Source organism: Muscardinus avellanarius (assembly GCF_963383645.1).
Source record: "Muscardinus avellanarius genome assembly, chromosome: 17".
Taxonomy (NCBI): domain Eukaryota; kingdom Metazoa; phylum Chordata; class Mammalia; order Rodentia; family Gliridae; genus Muscardinus; species Muscardinus avellanarius.
In genome coordinates, this window is record NC_137803.1 from 36,910,297 (window position 1) to 36,930,090 (window position 19,794).

Here is a 19,794-nt window from a genome sequence, read left to right on the forward strand (position 1 = left end):
CACGTCCTCGGGCGTGAGGCCGGCATATCTCCTCTGTTTCTCTGAGCTCCATTATAAGTTCCCTTCCTCTCTGGAGCCTGGTGCTGCAAGGGAAAATAGTGCCTGCCACTTCACACCACGGCTCCGGCTACAGCACTGCGGTCTGGTTTCTGGTGTCTCATTTTTCCAGCCCTCTTTTTCTCTGTCCCTTGAATTTACATTTTTTTGTTTCTCTGCTGATGGTGTTTTCTGGCTATGAAAGGCATTGATTTTGTGGTAATAGAGATTGGTTGTTACCAGGGCTCATAAGCCCCACTTTTCTCCATCGCCATCTTCCCGGAAGTCTCATGTTTTTTCTTTTTCATTGGTATATTGTAATCACACATTTTAATGAGGTACAAGAAGGTACACACATGCATGTACACATCATTTATTTAGCCCTTACCAATTCCCTACCATATTCTCTCTCCCCTCCATTTACACATGTTCAGATTAGTGATTGAAAGACCACAGGTCACAGCTCATCACTGAAATTTCTCCACCCAGTTTTCTCTCCCCATTTCTATTTTTGAAACTTTGTTTAAACCAACAACTACTCCACCATTTTGTGGTGGGAAATGGGAGTATAAAGAGGTAATAATAATTTAGTGACTGCCTTGAATATAAATATTAAGCTTCAGAATTAATACATTTAGTATTGGCCTCCCTTCAGAATTTACTGTAAACAAAACTGCATCCCTGCAGGCTACTGATTTTGCCACAAAACCTTGGATTAGTAAGAATTCAATTACAGTTTACAAAGGTTATGTGAGAAAAAAAAGTGAATGCAGTTAAATTGTTTTATATCCTCAATTCAGATAAATGTAAATGTGGCAGGGAATTGAAGCTTACCTGGGGAGTGACCCTACAATCAAGAAGTATTCATTTTGAGTCTGGTATGATGGTACAAGCCTGTAATCCCAATACTTGGAAGACTAAGAAAGGAAAATGGCAGGTTTTATGACAGCCTCAGCATCATAAGGAGAATCTTAACAACTTATTTTTTTATTTGAAACCTTGTTTCAAATAATACAATACAATACAATACAATACAATAAAATGACTGGGAGGTAAAATGCCCTGTATTTAGTCCTCAGGAAAAAAAAGGCTCATTTTGACCTCAGTTTGTAAATGTCAAAGTCACAGGGCAATGAGGAGTTGGGAGCCATTTATTCTTTGTATTCTATAAATAGTTTATCTTCTTTTATTCTCTTATATATCTCAATATTAGACATATAGGTTAATAGTTCTCTAGTTTTTAATCTCTTTAGGGATAAATTGTTTAATCTGCAAGAACCTTTCCAATCTCAATAACTTAATGCTTAGTCTGAAGAAATATATATATATATACAAAATATATATATATATACAAAAGTCAAAAACAAGAAGCTCACAAGGAAAAAAGTCTTGAGACACTTTTTTTTTTTCATTTTTACACAAAATAAGATAAAATTAAAATTGCAATGTTCCCTCAAGACCAAAATGTATTTGATGTTGGGGAGCTGTATACTAATAAAATCTTAGCAACCTTTTTGGGGACATACTATTTTTGTTGTGATAAATCTATAAAATTTAAGTAACTATAATGAATTGATCTTTTAAAAATGATTACATTTTTAAAGCAATCATTTTCAGAGTACAGACTGAATAGTATCATTTTTAGTATTCATCTATTATAAAACATAAGGAAATAAAATCTAAGGCAAAAAAAGTATAACAAAAATTTTTAAATGCTTATTCATTTGCTTGCTTACTTATTTTTTGTTTTATTGGTTCATTACAATCACACATCATAATGTAAATCGTGTTGAGAGTGACATACTTGCATGCAGTACCTACATTGGTATTTTGATAGGGATTGAATTGATTCTACAGATCACTTTTGGTAGAATGGCCATTTTGATTATGTTTACTTTTTCTATCCAAGAGCAGGAAGATAATTCCATCTTCTAAGGTCTTTTGCAATTTATTTATTTTGTTTTATAATTTTCATTGTAGAGGTCTTTTACCTCTTTGGTTAGGTTTATTCCTAGGGATTTTATTGATTTGGGGGTAATTGTTTTTTTATATTTCGTTATCTGTGGATTTATGGCTGGAAAATAGGAAAGCTACTGACTTTGTTAGGTTGATTTTGTATCCTGCTACTTCTCTGAATTGGATAATCATCTCCAGTAATCTTTTAGTTGAGTTTCTTAGGTCTTTTTGATATAAAATCATACATATTCAAACAAAAATAATTTTAATTTTTTTATTTGAATTTCTCTGACACTCTTGTCTTCTTGCTCTGAAAAAATTCTGAGGAATGTATTAAAAAGAAGTGGTATGAGTGGACATCCTTGTCTTGCTACTGATTTTAGAGGGAAATCCTTCAGTTTTTTTCCATTCAATATGATATTGACGACTATGGGTTTATTGTGTATTGCCTTAAGAAAGTTGAGATATGTTCCCTCTATTCCAGTGGTTTTTTTTTTTTTTTTTTTTTTTTTTCAGGTCTGGGAATGAAACCCAGAGACATTTGACCTCTGAACTACATCCCTTGCCCTATTTTTTATTTTTATTTTGAAACAGGGTCTCAATATATTGCCTCATTATGTAGCTGAGGTTGTTTGCTAACCGTGAACTTCCAGTCTCAGCTTCCCAAATGCTGGGATTACAGTCATGCACCACCACACCTGGCTTTTTGCAATGTTTTTAACATAAAAGGTGTTGTGTTTTGTTAAATATTTTTTCAGCATCTACTGATATGATTGTATAATTTTATTTTCAGTTTTATTTGTTTGGAATAACATGTATTTATTTGTGTATGTTGAACCAGACTTGCTTTTCTGAAATGAAACCAACTTGGTCATGGTATAAAATTTGCTTGATATGGTTTTGAATATGCATAGCTGGTATTTTCTTTAAAGTATTTACTTTTATTATTATCAATGATATTGGTTTGTAATTTTCTTTTCTTGAGATATCTATTTGACTTTGGTATTAATTTCATTCTGGCCTCATAGAAGGAGTGTGAAAGACTTTCATCTATTTTTATCTCATGGAACAACTTGTGAAGTATTGGGTTTAATTATTCTCTAAAAATTTTGTAGATTTCAGCTGAAAAGCCATCTAAGACTAGGGTTTCTTTGATGACAGAATTTTTATTACTATTTCTATTTTCTTGCTTGCTATTAATAATTTTAGATTTTTCTATGTCCTCTTGGTTCAATTTAGTTAGGTTATATGTGCATAGAAATTTTCTTATTTCTTCCGTGTTACCAGTTTTTTTGGAGTGTAAATTTTCAAAATAGTTTCTGATGATCCTAAGAATTTTTCCACTGTCTTTGGTAATGTCTCCTTTTCACTTTCTGATTTTAACAATTTGGATTCATTTTTCTCTTTTGTTAGTTTGGCTACAGGTTTGTAGATCTTGTTCTGCTTTTCAAACAACCAGTTTTGTTTTGTTAATCATTTTTACTTTATAAAATCTCTACTTATGTTCTGATTTTAATTATTTTCTGCCTTTTGATGGCTTTGGGATTAGGCTGTTTATGTTTCCCTAGGCCCTTGATGGCATTATATTGTTAATTTGATGACACTCTCTTCTTTTTATGTGTTTATTCTGTGCTATACATTTTTCTTTTAACACCTACATCAAAGTGTCCCATAGATATTGGTATGTTGTGTCTCTATTTTCAGTTAATTCCAGATTTTTTTATTTCTTCCCTTATTTTTTTTCTGATCCACTTCTCATTCAAAAGTGTATCATTCAATCTACATGTATTTATGTAATGTCTTTTAGTCTTTTTGTTGTTGATTTCTCCTTTCATTTTGTTGTGGTCTGAAAATATGCAGGGAATTATATTACATCTTTTGAATTTGTTGGTGTTCGTGTTGTGGCTCAAGATGTGGTCTATTTTGGAAAATGTTTCATAAGCAGCTGAGAAGAATATGTATTCATCTATTGCTGGTTGAAATATTCTATATATGTCTCTTAGATCCATTTGGTTTATAGTTTTATTTAGGTCTGAAGAATCTTTATACTCATTTTTTTCCCTCGAAGATAGAGGTAGTGGAGTGAGTGCATGTTTCAGTTTCCCAATATTATTGTATTTGGGGCTATGTGAGACCTGATATCCTGGAAATTTTGTTTTACAAATGTGGGTACACCCATATTAGGGGCATATATGTTTACTATCTTTATATCTTCTTGCTTGATTGTTCCATTTACTAATAAGAAGTTCCATGCTTTGTCTCTTCTGATGTGTTTTAGCTTAAAGTCGCTTTTAATACATGTCAGCATTGCTACCCCTGCTCATTTTTGGTCTCCATTTGCATGGCGTATCTTTTACCATTCTTTCACCTTTGGCCTGTGGATATCTTTAGCTGTAAGATGAGTTTCTTGCAAGCAGCATAATTATATTGTTGTTGTTGTTGTTGTTATTATTATTATTATTATTATTATTATTATTATTTTGCAGTACTGAGGGTGGAACCTCAGAGCATTCTATCTCTGAGCTACATCTGTGCCCTGTTTTCTATTCTTTATTTTTTGAAACAGGATCTTACTGAGTTGCAAAAAGCCTCACTAAGTATCTGAGGCTGACCACAGTCCTCCTGTCTCAGCCTCCCAAATACTAGGATTACAAACATACACCATGATGACCATATTGAATTATGTTTTTTTAATCTATATTGCCAATCTTTTTTTAATTGGGGAGTTAAGCTTTTGACATTCCATTATATTACTGAAATATAATTTTTATTTTCTGCCATTCTGTGTTCTAAATTCTAATTGATGTGATGTTATTTTTCTTTTGTTTAGTTGCCTACTTGATAGAATTCACATCTTCTTTGGTTCTGGAATTTGCTTCTTTTTTCTTCTTTATTATTTATTTCTTTAAGTATTTTCTCTAGTGCTGACTTGGTAGTCATGAATTTTTTAAGATTCTGCTTATCTTGGAATGTTTTTATTTTTCCATTAATTTTGAATGATATCTTTGATGGATATAGCAGTTTTGGTTGGAAGTTGTTTTCTTCCAGTGTCTGGAGTACTTCATATCAGTCCCTTTTGGCATTCACAACTTGTATTGTGATGTCTGGAGTGATATTTATTGTTTTGCCCCTGAATGTCACCTGTTCTTTTGTTCTCACTGCTTTTGGTATTCTTTCCTTGGCCTCTATGTGAGTCATTTTGAATATTATGTGGTGTATGGAGGTCATTATTTGATTTCGTCTTAATGGTGTTCTTCATGTTTCCTATAGGTGGATTTCCAAGTCTTTTTTCATGTTTGGAAACTTATCTGAAATTATGTCTCTGAAGAGATTATGGATACCCTTATTCTGTGCCTTTATCCCTTTTTAATGCCTTTTATCTATGTTAGAACATTTTATATTGTCTCATAATTCTTGGATATTTAGGTTAATTGAGATTATTTCTGGCCACTTCTCTAATTGTTTTGCTGGGTTTCATATGTTAATTTCAAGTATTCTGTCTGTCATTACCTTTATAAAAAAGTCAACTCAGAGGTATGAGTGAAAAATTTATGACCTATGCATTTTTTAAACCTCAATCTGTTTTCTTATATAAGCTGTGGTTAGTTTATTATTAGTGTTTGGCAGTCCTTTCCTGCTGGTCACCTCTCTGGTCCAATCTTAGTGTTGAACATGACTCTATGGAAGGCAAAGTGAGTTGCTGCAGGTGTGCAGGTGCAGGTTTCTGGACAAGTGTGCAAAATATGAGATCAGTGTAGTACCTGAAGTGAGGTACCAATTGCCTAAAATGCTAAAAATCTGTTGCCATACTTCACATCCAGTCATTGACTTCTTTTTTGGAAATCTCTTGGGGCCACAGCCCCGGACAGTCCTGTCTTGAGTGGAATGACCAAGATGGCATGTGGGGGGAGCAGGACAGTGGTAGCGTTACCAACTCAGACGCATGCTTGGGCAATTTACCACCCCTCTTCTGTCCACTGAATTTTATTCTGCTATGGTTCAGTTTCCTGTGTTTTTGTTCATGTCTTTGTTGTTTTGTTTCTCTTGTTAAAGTGCTGCCTTCATGGTAGCTAGAGTTCATTTGTTACAGCCACTGATACATGCTGCATTCCACAGCTGACACCTAGTCTTCTTACTCATTATTTACTGTGGGCTTCAAGTGCCCTGGGGCAGGGGTCACGTGATTTTTCTGAAACAATTAAATAAAGCACTTTTTCTGAAACAATTAAATAATAGGCTGGTTGGCTTGTTTTTTTCCTTTCAATATACTCATTTTAGGAGAAAGTTTAAAAAATTGTTGACTAATAATGTGCATCATGCCTCTTTTTAATTCTTATTTTACCCATTTCACCATACAGTTACAACTTGACAAATGTTAACTCTATTTTTAAAGATAACATGGAAAAAACAAAAAAAGGGCAAGTGTTTCTCTCTGGAACCTCTCAGGCAGTGAAGACAGTGACCTGCTGGCTCACTTATATAGATTAGATGGAACTCAGGCAGCTGCCTTCACTTTAGGGGAAAGGAAATCAACTTAAAGCCTTCTAGATGGAAACTTTGCCCTTCTGCTACTGCCTTTCCTCTTAGAAAACAAGTTAAAAGAAACCACTGGCCAGGTTAATTGACTTACAAGTGTGTCTTTTTAATAAGTGTCATAAACTATGTCAGATTGCTGAAACTTGCTTTCAGTGCATTAAAAAAAAAAAAAACTGTTGTCAACCAGATTAAAGTTTATTGTTCACATGCACATTTGGTTTTTAGCTGGTAATGAAAGACACTGAATTGATTAGCCATGCATAGAGGGAGAGGGGTTATGTCCTTTGAGCTCTCTCTCTCTCTCTCTCTCTCTCTCTCTCTCTCTCTCCCTCTGTTATCAGTGCTGTCACACCCAGGGCCACTTGCCCTGACTTTTGGGTTACCACAGAGATACTTTCTGGAGGACAAAAAGTAATTATCTAAGGGGTGTTTTACCCAATGCCAACTAATTTTAAGATGGAGTATTTTGAATAAAATGAGTTGAAAATTAATCTCTTTATCTCTGAGACAGATGATTTTAAAAAGAAATCTTTTTATCAGCAGCTATTTCTTTTATATAAATCAGACTGCCCCTTCCCTCAAGTCTCCACTTCACCGTTTTAGCTCCACAGCTCCACATTTCCCTAAGCTACTGCTTCCCAAAATAATTTTAGTAGACTCAAACTATTTTATTTACCATGTATTACATTATATTCCAAACTGCAGAATGTAGAATTATCATTAATCAAGATATATGTGTCAATTGATTGTCTTTATCCTCACAACAAACTACATGAACTATGAAATACGGTCTTCTCACACTTTTGTATCTGTGGTACCTTGCATAAATTAAATTCCACTAGTGGGAAACATTAAGATTTTACCAATGATAATTATTCCTGAGCAACAGTATTTAAAGTAAAGATAGAAGTTTCATATTTTTATTTCTTTGGGTAAACCTAGGCTACTCCCACAGGGTAGAGCAGGACACTGAAGGAATTATGGGTCACATAGAAAGAAAGGATCACAGAAAACCAGTGAGCAAATTTTTTTTGTAGTACTGGAGATGAAACCCAGGTGTATTCTGCCTTTGACTAGCATCTCCAGCCCTATTTTTTATTCTTTATTTTGAAATGGAGTCTCACTGAGCTGCAAAGAGCCTCCCTAAGTAGCTGAGACTCTCCATGAAACATGATCCTCCTGTATCAGCCTCCCAAACACTGGTATTACAAGTGCATGCTACCATGCCGAGCTAGTGCACAACTTATTCATTCAGCTTCTGAATGGTGTCTGTGTCAAGAGAGTAGGGGTTAAAAAAAGATAGCTAAATTAGAATGCTGTTCCGGTAAAATAACATAAAAATCGTAACCATGAACAAAATTGGAAGAAAGGGAGAAAGGGGAGAAAAAGAGAAATAGGTGGAGAAAATATAGAACTTGACAGAATTAGTAGGCGCTATAGTGCATCTAAGTGATTTTTCTAGAAAGTAGCCAAATGGCAGCATATGGAATATCAAGTAAAATTAATAAGGCTGGAAACTTTTAGAATTAGCATCTTAATGAGCAAAGAAAATGTCTCATGTTTTTTTAAACTGACTCCTATTCTCCAAAGCCTTCATGTGTCCAGATTCTCTTTTATTCTACGGAGTTTACTCTTGCACTGTTGGATATGAGAGGGGATTAGGGAGAACATACCAGGAAAATTGATTCACTTTTTGTTAGTGATCTTCTGGCACTGTGCTCATGAAGGGTCTCATTTGTCCCTTGTACTCATTGCTGAGCCCATGCATTAGAGGTTTGTCCCATGTACACAGGCTTGCTCCAATCTAAAACTAATCCTCCGAGTAGGATGGTAAAATATCTAGTAGCTTTAAATTACTGGACTATTTGACTCAGCATCAAGGTATGGGTCCTGGTCCTAGAACAAGGGTTTCTGAAATTTAATCCAAGTTTAGTCATGTATTTCATTGTTTCTTACTTAAATAAATACTGTCCTCAGAATTTTCTCCTCAGTCAACTGCAACTTTTTAACCTCTTTAATCACAGCTGCAGCATTCTGCTACTGCCTATCTCTTAGTGAAAAGCCATGCTAATCTAAAGCCAAAAAGATTATTAGAAATTTCCTGCTTAAATCATATTTCCTTGATTTTTCTGTTACCTGTTTTCTATTTCTCATAGCAAGGGTAGCAATGGTATAAAATACATGCATTAACATGCAGATATTATGGTCCTTTTTCATTTACTATTTAATTTCTCTCTCATAACAACTTTGGAAAATGGGCTGGGCATGCATGGCTGCTGTTTCCACTAATAGATTATAGACTGATGGGTGCAATAAAAACATGATCAATTTTAACACAATGGAGTCTGAATCACACCCATTCTCTGCCTCACAATGTGCCTTCTAGTACAAGATGGGTTCAAAGTGTGAAATAGAGTTACCTTGGGAAAAAGTCATAGAAGAAGTGACTTCCATACTGGTTCTTAAGAGAACTAATAGATCATCCTAAGTGAGAAAGTATAAAAGATCAAGGAAAAATGTAATCAGCAGGCTGCAAGACCTGAGAACAAGTTAGGAGGCAACTTTCTGGGAGTATGATATTTGAGGGGAAATGTTTAAATAATAGGGTTAATGGCATGCACCTATGGATACAAATCTATGTACACTTAAGGGGGAGAGATGTCCTTGAGGGGTGGCAGTGCAAAGAATTTAAGGGCAACATTCCCTTTATACACTCTAGAGCTAGCAATAGGGAAGGAGGCCACTCTAGTCTTTCAGTTCAGATATCTGAACACTTTAGAGCTGCAATTTGGAAACAACATAGCACTTGACAACCTCACCTTTCTGAGACTCACCATTGTGATTCAAAGTGAATGTGGTAAAATAGCTATTCCTGTAGCACATACAGTCATAGCATGCCATAGATATAAATGAGAAGACATGTATAAAAGAACATTGTAAACCAGAAAGAGCTTTGCAAAAACAATATTGAACTCTCAATTTTAGAAGCATCTACAGAAAACCATGATGGGAGCGCTTACACACAAGTACCTACCTAAACACACAAACACACACACACACACACACACACACACACACACACACACACATGCACGCACAGAGCCATGTGTAAGAATATCTTCATGGGACACCAGAAAAGTCTCTTCTCCTTTTCTCCTAAACTTGGGTTTTTCTAACAATTCTGTTGACCACCCAGAGGCCTCCTTCTCTGTCTTCCCACTCCAGCCAGGACCCAGAAGGTTCCTGATTTTATGATTCCCTTTGGGATGCTCAAATCATCCTTGCCTCCCCAATAACCTTACCTCAATCTTCATAGAAAACAAAGAGCCCTGCTTGTTGTTCATTTCAGAGCACAATCAGCATAGCCAATTGGAATCCATATGAATAATTTAACCTCCCAGCAGGAACTGGACAGGATCAGAAGATGCAGCAGCTTCTCAAAATTAATAAAGGCTTTTATAGAGCCATAAAAGAGCCATAATTCAATCATTTTAAAAAGGGCCCTGAACAGAACACTTATTAAAGGCTGGTGGGTGCTTCTAAGGTGCGTTCAGGGAAGCTGAGAATGCTCACTCAGCAGCAGTGTCCCCAACTCACGCCCACTCCTTTCACTTGACATGCAGATAACCTGAACCCAGCATTTAATGAGCACTATTTACTGAGAATTCTTCACTGGCCAACTCAGTCAGGAGAGAACACTAATAAATATTGATGAAAACAAGGATATTATCTGCTTTTAAAAATATTTTTATTTTATTTTATTTTATTATTTTATTTTGCAGGACTGGGGATGGAACCCAGGGGCATTCTACTTCCAAGCTACGCCCCCAGACTTATTTTTTATTCTTTATTTTGAAACAGGATCTTAATGAGTTACAAAGGGCCTCACTAAGTAGCTGAGGCTGTCAGCAAAGCACGATCCTCCTGTCTCAGCCTCCTGAATGAATGCTGGGATTATAAGTGTTTACCACCATGTCTGGCTTATTATTATTATTATTATTATTATTATTATTAAAATAAATCCAACAGGTCAAATGTACTATTTGTTTCCTCTAAGACTTTAATTCTTTCTTATTAAAAGCAAACAATGGATCCTGGTAAAAATATTTCAGTTTCAAGATGCTATGCTTCCAGTCACTGTCTACAGTGGTTCACATGCACACACTTGTGTGGGTGTTCCTACCTGTATCTTTGTATGGCTTCTCAAAGGCTGCAAGCTCCCCAGGACAGAAATGGTACAGCCATGACGTGCTCAGGACTGAACATCAAATGCATAACTTTTGCACTTGCACAGAGGTGGTATGGAAGCAAGAACAAACCATACCGACAGTGGGCCGCTTTGTTCCAGAGAAAGGAACATCTTTTTCACTTCTTCCTTTTTGGAGGAAGGAAGGGTTTTTCTTATAGCTCATATAATATAACCATCACTGCTAGCAAGGGCACCAGATGTTCCATCACAGAAATGTATTCTCATTTTCTTTAGACCTTAAAGTCCTCATGTCTTAAGCACTGTCCCCATCCATGGTGTTGAGGCTGCCTCTGGGGAGGAACAAGGAGCAAAAGTATGACAAGGGCAGGTTCGCATGTGCCCCTTTTACCAAAGGGAATGTAAGTCTCAGGCCCCAGGGATCTCAAAAGGTTTGCTCCAAGCATGCCTCTTCCTGCTCCCTCTCTGACTTACTGGGACAAATGGCTCAGGGCTGCCACAACGAATGAATTTCTAGTGAACAAAACATAAATAAATAACCAGCAGCACAGCCAGGACAGGCTCTCAGTGGCTCGTCTGACCCACATTGCTCCCATGTTCTTTGCCCTCCCAGCTTGCTTCCTAAAGCATGAGGGGCTATATCTTTGGACACCACAGGTACTAAGTGATCTGCCCATTTGCCTAACCTCAAGTGACAAAGTGCTGGTCCTCATATATCACAGCCTTTCCCCAGCGAGGATTAGGTCACACCGGACTGAGGTTTTGCTAATGAGATCATGCATAATCAATAAGGGTCGGCTGACATCTTGTCAACTCCATCACTGTCACCAGGGGGCTGAGGCAAGGCAGTGAGGAGGGGAAGCCTGTCAGCTACCCAGAATCTGAACAGATGGGAAGCATTGGATGGAGCGGTTGCCCCTTGAAACAGGCCAAACTCTTACTAGCAGAGGAGGTGGGTTCATGCATTCATTAAGTTCTCATCTCTTCTTTGTCCATTCCACAGATAGTTGTTGATGTGTCACATATAATCGGTACTGCCCCTGCAGCAGAGAATGACACAGAAAAGGACCTTATGCATTTGGAGCTCCCCTGAAGTACCCACATTCCACTGGAGAGGATGAAAAAGAGAAAAAGAAAGAGGTGGAAAAAGAAAATAGACAAAGGAAAGAAAAGGAAAGGAAAAGAAAAAAGGCATAGGCAATGTCATAAAATATTAGTTTATAGGTAGAGAATAGCATAGGACAGCATGAAGTAGAAAGACTCAACACGCAAATGTGAGAAAAGACCATGCACCATTTTCATGGATCATAAAAAGGTCATGGATCATTTTAAACCAGCCTCATGCTTGACATAGGCATGCAACATTTCTAGCCTAATTTTTTTCTGTGATTTTGAGAGTAGTGGAAAAGTTCAGTTTTTTCACATTAATGGTCAAATTTCTTTGTCATTGAATTCATGAATTCTTGGGTGAAAAATGACACCATTTTCTACTGGTATTACAGGTGTGTACCAGCATGCTAAGCACCAGAAAATATTTATATAATCACCATAACCTACTTCTGTGACCCTTGAAACCATGGGTAACATCATCATATTTATAATATGATTTATTTATTTATTGCAATGACTTTTATTTTTAATTTTGTATATCTTAATTAGTGTATTTTAGTCTCACATTGTAATCTAAATCATAGTGATACTGACATGCATGCACACAGCACTTGGTGAGTTTCCCTCCAGCTCCCCCCCACTCCTCCCTTACCCACACAAAATTTTGAGATTAGCATCGGTATTCCACATATGTTCATAATGTCAGTGGAAGTGTTTCCTTCAATTGTGTAAAGACATCAAGAATTGTTATAGATGAGAGAATTTTTTGGCTTTTTAAAAACTGCAATTTCACTCTCTTCCTGCAAGCATCAGCTATTTTTCTTATTTGGTTAGTTCACCCAGTTAATATATCCTTTTAAGTTTCCAAATAATTGAGAATACACCCACCTGGTCTCTGCATTCTATCATTCTCTGTATTTTCTTGTGAGATTCAGAATCCTGAAATTATATTAAGATGACTATAGTTAGCATGAATTTCTCACATCTTCCAATTAAATGCAATATTTTCTGGTTTTTCATAGTGGTAGGTTTTCATGACTACTGTTGATAATGTTCTTGCTTCAATTTATGCCCTATTTTATATTCTTAAAACTAGACTTTTTAAAATGTGCATTAACTTTTTGAGATGCTATTTCCTACATATACCCTAAGAAGCATTTCTTATCTGAATATGTTATGATCAGTCAACCCTAAACATTTCCCAATTTCTTTCTTATGCGTCATACTTGGCTCCATCCCCAGACAAGGTCCAGAATAACTTCTGCCTACCTCAGTTGCTAAGAAAAAGGTGTAAAGGAAACCACTCTTTCAAAACATGTATGTGCTGTGTGCCTCAGTGATTCCAGATTTGATGTCCTGTTCTTTTAAAGATGATTTATATTTTCTTTTTAATTAATGCTCTCTTCTTTGATTAGTCCATCTTAGCTGAGTAAAAATTTAAGATTTTTTTTTAAATCTCATCTAGGTCTTCGGTACATAGCCACGTGTTAGGAGACTGAGACCACTAATCATTTCCCCATCTATCATTTATTTTAATCTGGACCGTCTTTATGGAGAGGGTAGAGCTGCGTGCATTTACTTCTTCACACATCATGCCCTCTCTCATTCATTTAATCCTAATCAATCAGTGTCCGTGTGTGTACTGTATCTTCCCTGCAGTTTCACATCTTGTCAGTCACTTGTTATAAGCAAACTGGCTGCCAACCTCAAAAGGTCTGGCTGCTGAGTGGCTCCTCTGGTGGCGTTTAAGTTTCCCGCAGAGCCCTCACTCTACAAAAATTTTTAAATATCCACATAAAGGCTGAGCATGGTGGTGCACGCTTGTAATCACAGCATTCGGGAGGCAGAGACCGGAGGATCTTGGTTCAGACAGCCTCAGCTACTTAGCTACTTATCCAGGCTCTTTGTAACTCAGTGAGACACTGTTTCACAAAACAAAGAATAGCCGGGCGTGGTGGCGCACGCTTGTAATCCCCGCGCTTGGGAGGCAGAGACAGGAGGATCGCACAGGTTCGAAGCCAGCCGCGCGCTGGCTTAGGAGGCCCTGTTTCCAAACAAAAATGTAAAAGTAGGTCTGGGAGTGTAGCCCGGAGGTAGAAGGGCTTCCAGGAACCCCAGTACCACCAAAAACAACAAAAAAAACCCCAAAAAACAAACAAACAAAAAAAAAAAACAAAAACAAACAAACAAAAAAAAACCAAAGAATAAAAAATAGGGCTAGGGATGTAGCTCGGAGGTAGAATGCTCCTAGATTCCATTTCCAGTACTGAAAAAAAAAAAAATTGTCCACATAAACCCTTGCAGGAATGTCCTGCAGCCTAATGTATGCGCTGTTTCTCTAAAGCATGCTATTTCATGGATGCAGCTCAATTCAATGAGGAGCAGAGAATTGATTTGTGAATAAGAGTCTTATTCTTCCCAAAGTGATAGGTAAAACCGGAGCTGGGTATGGCGGTACACACTTGTAATCTCTGTAGAAAAAAGGACAGGTTCAAAACTGTATAGCAAATAGGCTGTGGTCAGTGTTCAGTTGGCAATTAAACTACTTCTAATAAAGTTATTGTACACATTTGTGGATCTGATAAACAATGGGTTAAAATTAGTTGATAGCAGGGCACGGTGGTGCAAGCTTGTAATCTCAGTGCTTGGGAGGCTGAGACAGGAGGATCACATAGGTTCAAAGCCAGCCTCAGCTACTTAGTGAGGCTCTCAGCAACTTAGTGAGACTCTATTTCCAAATAAAATATAAAATACGTCTGGGAGTGTAGCTTGGGGGTAGAAAGCCCCTGAGTTCCACCCCCAGTACCACACACACACACACACAAAAAATTAGTTGATAATTTCACTTTTCAATTTCCCTGTTATTATCATGACCAATAATTGTTTTTTTTAAGTTTGTCCAATGAGTTATAGATTGTTCTATAATATTCATGTCACAATTACAATGAAAATCAATTTGAAGAGAAGCATTTTTAGAGGGATATGGAAAATTTAGGGTGAATCTTCAGGTAGAGAACCTATAAACTACATCATAAGCAGAATGATTGAGGACCAGAAGTGATTAGAATGAGAAAGAGAAAAAAACATAAAACACCTTAAAATTGGATAAGGCTCTCTCATCTGAAAAAGTGTGGAAGTTTATTTTACCATATCCTAAAGCATTCATTCACTTGCCTGATGCATGATAACATAATATGTACCAGGCCTCTTATAGGCATGCAGATTAAGTGAGCAGGAACAAGAGGAGAGAGCAGGAATGGGTGGATAGTGTAAGTCTTCTAACTTTGAATAACAGTGCTGTTTTGAGCAGAGGGGGGTATTATTTAATATATTTTATTTGGATCATTCTTGGTGTCAGGTTGTGATTAAACTGTATAAGGACAAAGATAGTGAAGAAAGGTGTAGTTCGAAAGCTTCATCAGTATTCAGAAGTATGGCGTATAAGACCAAGGAGAGTAAAGATGACTAGGGATAGTTCAGGACAGCCTGCACATTTAGAATCAAGAGCCTGGAACAAATTGAGTTCTCCTACACCATTACTAAGCAGCATATTAGAAAAATATAAAATAAAGTGCTATAGCATATTCTAAATGTATGAATAATGAACAGTAAAACATGAACAATTTTCTCAAGGAGATCATATTGATTTGGAAAGAAATATGTACAAACAGTTTTAATGCAATGTAATAGCAGAATGAAAAACTTAAGGTGCCATGAAGGGCCAAATGAGACAATAACAGTATTTACTTTATAAATATGGACATTTTGGTAAACTCTTCTGAGTCTCAATTTTCTTATTTGTAAACTGAATATAATCTCTTCTATGCCATACGTTTTCTGTGAGAACTAATGATGTAACGCATACAGTTCTTCACAAACACTTTCTCACCCCTTTTTCTCTCTACTGCTGTCTTTGTTTACCCCTCCTCTCTGCCCTTTCCACCAGCCACATTTACCCAGAGCAAACAAATCAGTCTCTGCATCTTGCCCACCAATTTCTAAACTGTCCATTTTGTACTGTGGAATCTTCATATAGGTTCTCTTTCTATTAACCTTCACGATGCATGTGATAATATCTAAATATTGCTAATTTCTAAATATTGCCTTGACTGTAGAAACATTTCACAAAGGGGACCGCTCCTCTTCTCAGACCTCAAAAGAGAGGTATCAGTGGTTTAAATATGGGCTCAGTATATATGTTGTGATCTAATCCCCTTTGTGAGGCAATTAGAGGGAAGAAACCCAATTAAACTATGGTGTTCAGGGTTCGAGAACTGGAATGTGATTAGAATTTGATACAGTCATCACAGTGATGCTCTCATGATTTAATACTAGTGGCTGTCTAGGAAGAGAGAGAGAGAGAGGCCAGCATAAGCACACATAACACGCACTCTCTATCTCTTGCCATGCTATGCCCTATACCAACTTGACATTTGTTAGGAAGAAGTACATTATTAGATGCAGCCCTCACCATCGGACCAGAACACGAGCCACAATAAATGTTTGCTCTTAATAAAATTATACATCTTATGGCATTTTGTTATAGAAACAACAAATAGACTAACAGAGTTATTTGAATCAACTTATTATTTACTATGAGACTGAAAAAGGAAAAACTCTTATTTTCCTGAGAATTTACTTCAAGATGTAATCCTTCTTTTGTGGTCTTTTCTCTTTACCACTATCCCACAGAAAATACCAACACATGTTTGTTTTTACCCAGAGGTAGACTGGGCATACATGGAAAAGGTTGCAAATGTGCCATTCTTTACCTTTGTACCATAGAATTTTGTGCTCATTAAGTGGTCACTACACATTTGTTGAATAAATGGATATTAATGTTCTTCACCTAAGTATGTGTTTTTGGTACTAGTAATTGAACTCAGGGGATTTGACCTCCTAGCTATACCCCCACCCCTTTTTACTTTTTATTTTGAAACAGAGTCTTGCTAAGTTGCTGAGGCTGTCCTTGAAAATTCAATTCTACTCTCAGCCTCCCAAGCACTGGGGTTACAGGCATGTGCTACCACGCCCAGCCACCTAAAGTCTCTGAGTTCATTTCTGATGATCTCTGCATTCGTGTCAGAGACTCTTAAGTTCTTGACAGCATTATTTTATTTTACTGTCTTTAAAGAGCATAATTTTTGGTCTATTTTTACTTTACATACTTTAAAGTGAAATTGCTGAAACTTAAATATCTTGGCTGCCCTGGTCTGAGTCACTGGAAGGCTGGCTGTGCTGCTGGATCCCAAGGCTTTTCTGGGCACACATGGTTACCTGGTCCTCCTCTGGGTCTCTAGAGGGCCGTGCCTCTGCGAGTGCCACCTTTGGTGAGCACACAGGATTTTGGCTCAGGCGCCGCTCGCCACTTAAGATGTTGGGGGTCTGTGGTTGCTTTCAAGCATTTGGATTATTTAACTGGATTTCTTGAGGCTGCCCCACTGGGGCTCACAGTTTGTGCCCACTGCCCATGACCCACGATGGTGTTAGTGACCCATCTGCAGCAGATCAGTTGCGTGCTCGGGCTTTTTGTAGTGTAGCTCGCAGTTCGGAGTTATTGGATTCCTTCCGCCATGGTACCTGTTTCTGTTATGCTTTGTAAGCTGTATTTATTTCGCTTGTCTAGATGCTGCCTTCTCGATAGTTGAACTTTATTTGTTTCAGCTACTGAGATGTGCTGTGTCCCGCAGTTGCCGTTTTTAATCTCTATCCAACTTAAATATCTTGAATTTTAAAATTCCCTGGAAGTATGTTACATTTGTCTTCAAATTTAGGAGAAAATAAAGAAAACCAAAAAATTAATGTGTATCATCATCTCACATATGTCAATATTTAGACCTGAGTCTTCATAAGTATTCATTATGTGTTAGATTCCTCTTTATGTCCATCACACTCTGTAATTTTATCAAAAGAAACCTATAAGGGGAGAACTACACAGGACATAGTTTGATGCTCTTTACAGTTTGATATCCCTGTTTCTCATCAATTTGTTAGGAATTATTTACTCCTGGCTGTGAGTAGAATGGTCTTCATGAATTGTCAGAACTCATAAAACTAGGAAAATGAGGCAATAAACAAGGAAGATTTTCAATGCCAAGTCTAAGTTGTCTCTGGTGTTAAATATTACCCTCCACCATGTAACTCTCCTTAGTTGTTCTTCTAAGTTCCAATACTCCATTCTGTTCTCTCTAAACATCCCGGTTTGGGTACCGCTTTATGAACATCCACCCCTGACTGTTGTTGTCAGGGTCAGCTGTTTGAGACAGCTAAAGGACTGAGAAAGTGAGCATGGGCACCTCTACCTTCCCTGTCCCAGTAGTATACTAGTCCTCATTAGAAAACCTTTCTTCTGCTTTTGTGTAAATATTTAGCATATCTGCCCAACCAAAGGCAACTTTCCTTCTATGAAAGGTGAAGCTATTACAGCAGTCTTCATGTACCAGCTCAGATTCTCAAGGGGTGAAGGCATTGATGTTTTGTGAGCAAGCCTCTTGTTTTCATGACATTAAATCTTTAACTCATCACTAATATGAAAGCCATGACAATGGTTATTTCATTCGAAGAGTAGAAAGTGAATATAACCAGAAATAATTTCCGCTACCAAGTTTTTGGATTCTGATTTTTTCTACTTACGTTAAATATCTTCTCTAAAATCCTAATCTTTCCCATAGTCTTCTAGGAAATTACAAAGTTTTCTTATAATTTAATAGCTTTGTTCTTGCATAAGTTAGCTAGATTTTTATTTTTATTCTTTTTTTTTTTCTGTTTGTTTGCAACTGAAGAACTCTAACTAGTACAGAACAATAAGTATGCCTTTTTAATTACGACCTCCACAGGGCTTGGGCCTAGGGGCATCGTGTAAATGTTTATTTAATGAGTGAATGAATAAAAGTTATTTTAGTATAAAAAGAAAGATGAGACAACATAAATGAACCTTCAGACTGAACCAAATATTGATGCTGATTTGTCCTTTTTTTTCTTTGAAAATACTTTCTTCTCTCTCTGTTTTCTTCTTGCCCTGGTTTCTGGTTTTCAGTTGTAATTTGCTTTAAAGATAATACTGCCATGTTTCTTTGAACTGAAACTATCCGGCAATTTATAGCCAAATTTAAGTTTGGTATAGCAGGCTTAATGCTCAGCTTTCCATCTGTATTCTATGCTTGGCAAAAACCCAAGGAAACTTGGGATTTTATGCTCCTGAATTTTATAAACCAGTAAACACCAAGGTATTGGCATTGCATATCTTAGCATGAAACATTTTATCTTGTGCATAAGAAATATCAAATTGGACTGTGGTGTAGGCAGCTAAGGGATTTGTGCTACTTTCTCCCTTTAGAAATGTTCTTATTTAAGAACTAATGTCTGTGGAAAGTGATGATAAAACAAAAACAACGTTTTACTTTGCTCAGTGTTCCCAGCTTGTCAAGCTATTTTCATATGGGTTTTATCACGTTCTCTTTCCAGTGGTCAGGGTTTGTGTTATTATCCCAATTTTTGTACAGGTAGGAAAAAAAACTTTAAAGAACTAAGTGATATCAGAGGTTAATGCAGAGTCACCAACAATATTTATATTTCCTTTGTTCTAACCAGCAGATAAAAGGTGAGTCTATGCTTTGACTTATTCCTGCACATGGCCAATGGAGTTTAATTTTGCTGTGTACTTTTTCACCTACCAGGCACCACATATGTCACATTCTCATTACAGTGCAATAAAACAAACAGTCCAAATGTTTGTTTTGAATCTTAATGTGGAGACAATTGAACATGACAGAGATCTATCACCTAAAAACTATGTTCAGTCTCCTAGATAGTGTAACAGGGGTCATCTTGTATGCAGATAAATTTGACCTTAATTGTGATCCTAATGATGCAGAGCTAATCCTCTACTTTGTGTATTTATTGATCATCCAATATCTTTATTATCTGAAAGCATACTCTCTCTGTATCAC